Source organism: Capsicum annuum, unplaced genomic scaffold (assembly GCF_002878395.1).
Source record: "Capsicum annuum cultivar UCD-10X-F1 unplaced genomic scaffold, UCD10Xv1.1 ctg81839, whole genome shotgun sequence".
Lineage (NCBI taxonomy): Eukaryota > Viridiplantae > Streptophyta > Magnoliopsida > Solanales > Solanaceae > Capsicum > Capsicum annuum.
Window position 1 is genome coordinate 51,577 of NW_025892588.1, and position 6,683 is coordinate 58,259.

The 6,683-nt window shown below is 37.0% G+C and overlaps 1 pseudogene; it reads right to left on the reverse strand.

Moving 5' to 3' along the window:
* Positions 1–1,169: 1,169 nt before the first annotated feature.
* Positions 1,170–3,717, reverse strand: LOC107852541 (annotated as a pseudogene).
* Positions 3,718–6,683: the final 2,966 nt, after the last annotated feature.

The following is a 6,683-nucleotide window of genomic DNA, read 5'->3' on the forward strand; positions in this document are numbered from 1 at the left end:
ACATATTATAATATTAAGAAAAATGACAGCTCTGCGTCGAACTTCAGCCCCTTCGAGTTGGCCGTCGACCTCATTCATTCTCTAGATAGAGTCTATATAATGACCGAGACGGGGAACCCCCTCGGAGCCATATCGAAAGCAAGTCTTCCCTCTCCCCGTTCTACCGTCCAAACAGGTCAGCTGTTCTAAGTTCCGGGAATCACATCACTCCCTTTTGACTTTGTTTGAAGAATGGAAAAGTCCAATCAGCAGGAATATGTTTAGTCAATGTCAATATAGCTTGTGGTCCGACCCTTTCCCGGACTGCGCGCATAGCAGGAGCTTTACTGTACCGGGCTACCCTTTTTAATGAAAACATAGCTTTTACTCATGTACTGTAAGATATTTCTTTAACAAATCGATAGCAAAGAGTATATACTTATAATGGACCATAAGTTCTCTTTAAGTGGACACATGCAGTAATAATAGTTGAAAAGAGACTTAAACTTGAAACTTCAGGTAGAATAAAATCTCCAAACAGTGCAAAAGCATTGCAACAAATATTTTGAGAAATGAATACAAGAAACACAAATGTGAATAACAATACTTATGGAGCTATTTGATGCTTATTGCGCACCCAGTAGAATGATTATTTTTCTTTGCGTACACCGCATCCTCCCCGGACCCCACTTATGGAATCGCACTGGTATGTTGTATGGCTGCTGTAATAGCTCGTGACGACCTATTAAATGAATTGTGTTGCTTTAGTAAGGGGGGAAGAGCTTCTTTTAAAACATCGGAGGGAAACATAAACATCTCAAATTTGTCCAGTTTGAGATAACTTAATTGCATTAGTCCCCAAATATAAGGGATATTCTTGTTAATTTCTCTTATATTTTAACCAAATTTTTGTGAAAGAATATGGGGCAAAGATAAATAACTTTTGTGAACGACTTGACTTGTGGAAATAATATTATACAATACACTTGGACAATTCTATTAAAATTCTAATGTTAAAATAATAAATATATACTTACATGGATTGGAGATACGAACATCCACGGGGTTGTTTCCGAGGTCTTCTTGTTCTTGTTTAATTCGTGCAGCTGATTCCCCAAATTTGGGAAGACACCCTGTTAACTCAATCAGTTGAAGTGAGTTGATTTCTGCGAACTCAATTGGTATCTCTTTCAAACAACCGCAATGTCTAAGCATGAGGCTCTCAAGGACAGGAAAATTGTCATATGTGGCTTCCAGGACTCGAGATTAGTAAATACAATTAGCAAAAGCTTCAATCGAGTAAATCCCTTAACATTGGGATACCATTCTTCTCCATGACATGCATCAGCCATCAGCTTCAGCACCTCAAGGTTAGGCAATTCAGCTATGATGTCCAAGTACGACCAACTTAGAAAAGTTCTTTTCAACTTCAACTTCTTGAGCGTTGCTAGAAAAACTTTTGCACTTTCTGGAAAAAGCCTACTATGCAAATATAGTAAACTTAATGTTTCAAGTTGATGAAGATTGTTGAAAAGTCCAGCGTCCCAAAAACATCCATAGTCATTCTCATCTTGTACGATTCCAAATCTTTTGACATTTTGAATCCCCAAAATAACCTCCTTCGTGTAACAACGTGCAGACAAGTAAGCAATAGTTTGTAAGTTTGAAAAATCCAAGTGCCTTCCTTTGTCAACCGATCCACTTGGGCAATCTGGCAAATAAAATCTGGCAGTTTGAGATGCCTTAATTGCATTAGTCCCCAAATGCCGTTGAACAATGAATGTCTACAGATTCCATAACCTGAAAATTTCTGGAGGTATGCAAAAATTCTCAGGCAGAGCAGTGATAGGTACCTCAACCAGATGAGGCTTAGTATCTGTACAGGGAAAGTATCAGTCTCTCTGTGTCTCAACTCCAAGACTTTGAGAAATTTGAAATGAATAAGCTCTGATTTGAGAACACTTGAAAAAAATGAAAGATGAAAAGAGAAAATAGAACGGGTTTGTTTCAAAAGATCGTTGTTGTCATGATCTCTCAACTGACGATGTACAGGGGTAAGAATAGCCCTATAAAGACCATAGGGAAAATAATCAATTTCATCACCAGTCACGCGTTTAAAGGGCTGCATTTTTTGCATACGGAGATATCGACGTGAATCTGAGTAATCTAAGCACAATGTCGTTCATGATAAAAATGTTCTCCCTTTGAATTTCTTTCACACACAGGTCATATATTAGATCATGAACCTTACATGATCTAATTTTTGTTCCATCTCGACTTTTCTTGCTGACGAGGACTAGACATCTATCAACAAGCTATTGCAAGCATTTCTGAGCCTCTCCTTCCAAATCATTTTCCAACTTTAGGAACCCCTCAGCCATCCATGATCTCATCAAATTCTTCACTGAAATATCACTGTCTTCTGGAAAAATTCCGAAATGCAGAAGACATGTCTTTAGATCGCTTGTCAAGTGATAGTAACTCAACCCAATCACACGTGAACATCGTTCATCAGGATCATTTGTGACGAATGATTTGACATCTTTCGCAACACTTTCCCAATCTTCTATTGCCCTTTTAGATTTGAGAAGTCCAGCAACCACAACAATAGTTAGTGGTAACCAGTGATATTCATCTGCGATTTGCTTCCCAATAGTCTCCAAATCAGATGGTAACTCTTCACTTGAAAATGCTACACTTTTGAAAAGGTTCCAACTCTCATCTTGATCCATGAACCTCATCGACAAAGAATTCTTTGTACCAGCATAGCGCGCTACTTCAGTGTTACGGGTCGTCAACAATATTCTACTCCCCTTGTTTTCACGTGGAAAACATAGTCTCATGGCATCCCATGCTTCACTTTTCCACATGTCATCCAATACAATTAAATATCTCTTACCCTTTAAACTCTTTTGTAGCATGTCTGGCAGCTTTGCCTCACTTTCCATGAAAACTTTGTCAACCTTTGTTGAACGGAAAAGGCTCAACAAGATTTCCTTTACATTTTGTTGTTGAGAAACAGTAGCCCAAGCACAAACATCGAAATTAGAACGGATGCACGCATCGTTGTAAACTTCGTTCGCTAAGGTTGTTTTACCTATGCCACCCTTCCCGACAATTGGGATGACTTTTGGTTCACCAGAGTAGCTTCTTGTAAGATCTTCTACCAACCGTTTCCTTTGATCATCACATCCAACCATACTGTTCTCAACATTTGTGTATTCCTTTGATGTTTTGTTGAACCATTGAAAAATATTGAACCACTGAAAAATCGTGAAGCACTGAAAAATCTTGAACCATTGAAAATTCATCGCGTTCCCTTTATCTTGAATCTTTGTTGACTCTTTCCAGATACTATCAATATCCTTCGCTGCTTGTTGCAGTCCATCAGAAAGCCTCTCATGTGCCTTTACTCTCAGATTTTCATCATTTGCCAATACAACTTCAGTTACGCCTAGTTGAATTGTTTGTTCAACAGTATTTGCAACTTCTTTTACCTGTACTTCCAAATCTGTCAGTTCCCCAGAAATATTGTTTTTCTCAAAGTTCTTGACAACTACTTTGAGGGAACTAATCTTTTCATGAACAGCAGCAAAGTCTTCACTGTGATTGCAGGTTAGAGATTGCATTGGCGATTTGGATGTCAAGAGCGATTGTACTGTTCTCATAAGAGAAGCCACATTTGCATGAGCCATATCTACTGTATTCTCGTTTTTGTCCTTTGTGACTATGACCTGAAACCTTCAGAGTTTCAAGAGGTCAATGGTATTATCGATAACGCGATACGCAGATTGGCAAAAAAGGCACGCATAAACTAAACAAGATCAGGCGATTTATTAGTCTGTTTCATGTTCAGGTCAGTTATGTTACAACAGATGATTGTGCACTTTGATAGTATAATCTATTAATCTCTAACTCTTTGGATTTGGTAAAAGATTAAGGAAATAATAATATTTAACAGCGCCTAGGACATATAATTACTGGTTACTAATAGATCACATGATTCAAAGAGAATGACTTCTTTACTTTTTTGGTAATATTTTTATTTCAACTTTCCACGTGACATATTGAAGATCATAAGATTAAAGAACATTTTGGTATATTTGACACAACTTTAATTCAAGACCACATGATTCAAAAGTCTTCTTTATTTTTCCTTAAACTTCGTGCTAAGTCAAAATAGGTCATTCTTTTTGAAACAGATGACTTATTTTTTTTTCTTCGGGATGATCAGCATTATGCTTAACAAAAAATTACAGGGTGGCTGTACAAATGCTAAGTTGTTGATATCCAATTGGTCACTCAACTAACAGTTGAGTAATTAAGGAAAACTAACCTTTTAATGATGGTTTGGGAATACAGGAAGAAAGTTGGGAAGAAGCAACTGATTACTGCAACAAGATACTATGAGAAAATAACATAAAAAACACAAATATGAGTATATGCAAAAAAGGTGCAAAATACAAAGTTATTGTTGAGTATTGTAATACACGTTAATCAAGAATATTGAGTCAATGTATAGCTTGTTAGTTACTTTCCAGAAATCAGTTATAGTCCATTAGATAGTTATAACTAACTAGTACCATAGTTAGTTATGAGCTACTCTAGTATGTGGTCTATAAATACCTATCTCATGTACCATTTATGATTCATTCAACTCAATTCAGTAATCAAGAAATCTGCACATTCCCTATTCCATATCTCTGCTTCATTTCTCTGTTTCTTTCTTCTCCTCTTTCTCTCTTGATCTTAAAGAACCAGTTGTACCTAGTTTAATTACATGGTATCAAAGACAGGTTGGCTAGATTACTCTTCTGTAACTGTGAATAAGATTCACCTGTAGATCTCAGTAGTAAGCTGGAGCTGATTCTTGAGATCAAGATTTCGAGTTTGGGGCATAAACTGCAAAAATGGTGAATGAAATTGGTACTGAACCTGAAGGATCTTCAAGAACATCAACAACTGCATTGGATTATAATCACCCTCTCTTCCTCAGTCCTTCAGATGTAAGTGGAATTCAGATCATTTCCTTCCAATTAACAGATGTTGAGAACTTTTCTATCTGGTTTAGATCTATGCGTATTGCCCTGTTAGGAAGGAATAAGTTAGGTATTGTTGATGGCACTTGCTCTAAAGATAAATTTTCAATTGATCTGGGAAGCCACTGGGAGAGGGTAAATGCAATTGTCCTCTCTTGGATTATGAATTCTGTCTCTAAAGAACTTCTAGGAGGAATCATGTATGCATCAGTTGCTAATGTTGTCTGGGTAGAGTTGTATGAAAGATTTAAAAAAATAGATGGTGCAAGAACTTTAAATTTACACAAAGAAATTGCAACCCTTTCTCAAGGGAATGCATCTGTGTCTTCTTATTCCTCAAAATTGAAAGACTTGTGGGAAGAATTTGAGGTACTAGCGCCTGCACCAAGATGTGATTGCGACAAGTCCAAAGAGTATGTGCCTCATCTGCAAAAACTGAAACTATTTTAGTTTCTAATGGGATTAAATTAATAGTACACACAGGCAAGAAGTCAAATTTTTCTCATGACCCCTCTTCCTTCTGTAAATCAGGCATATGCCATGGTCATAAGTGATGAAAGTCATAAAGCTACAGCAGTTCATGCTGGAATCTTGGGAACTAGTCCTGTTGTTATGTCTGGGAATAATTATGAGTTGGCAATGTACACAAGACATGGAAATGGTGGGAGTAATCCTCAGAAGTTTAAGAAGAATTACAACCTTCAATGTGATTTCTGCAAATTGAAAGGACATACTAGAGAGACTTGCTGGAAACTTGTTGGTTATACAAATTATCACAATTTCAAGAAGAAGTCTCGGATGGAAGGTAGCAATGAAGCTTATAATGTGTCTCTTGGTACACAACTCAGTCATCATGGTCTAGGATGATGTAATCAACATGCAGGGCAAGGTTTTCAGTCTCATGATACAGAAATTCAAGTTGGTTCTGATGTGCAGATGAATCAAATAAGTCAAATGGGAAGTCTACCATTCACTAAAGAGCAATATGAGAAAATCTTAAGAATGATTAATAGAAACAATACTGGCTCACCTGCAGGAGAATCAACAAATGCTGCTACCACCTCTAATGCAGGTATTAGTGCTTTCTGTGCATCTGTTAAGTCCAGAGAATGGATTATAGATATGGGGGCTACTAATCACATGGTAGCTAATTTAGATTTACTCTTTAGACACTCTACAACAAAGTTAGACACACTAAGAGAGGTGTATTTGCCAAATGGTGGTACTACTAAAGTAACACATGTGGGAAGTAGTTGCTTATCAAAAGATAATGTGGTAACTAATGTATACTACATACTAGAATTTCAATACAATTTGTTATCAGTATCACAAGTGACCAAATAATGGCAATGTTCAGTAAATTTTTTCCCTGATTTCTGTGTCTTCCAGGATCTTTACACTGAGGGGGAGTGGTAAGCCTGCTGGAGGACTATATCTACTGGTTGGACAGCAAGACAATGAGATTTCACAGCATGCAGCTAATAAAGTGACAAATGGTGGTACATTGACGATAAGTACTGATGATATAGACCTTTGGCACAGAAGATTAGGTCATGTGTCCACTCATGCTCTAAAGAAAATAGTTACTTCTGATATTCAAAGTATAGAAGATAGAATAAGGAAATGTACTGTGTGTCTTTGTGCAAAACAAACTAGATCTTCTTT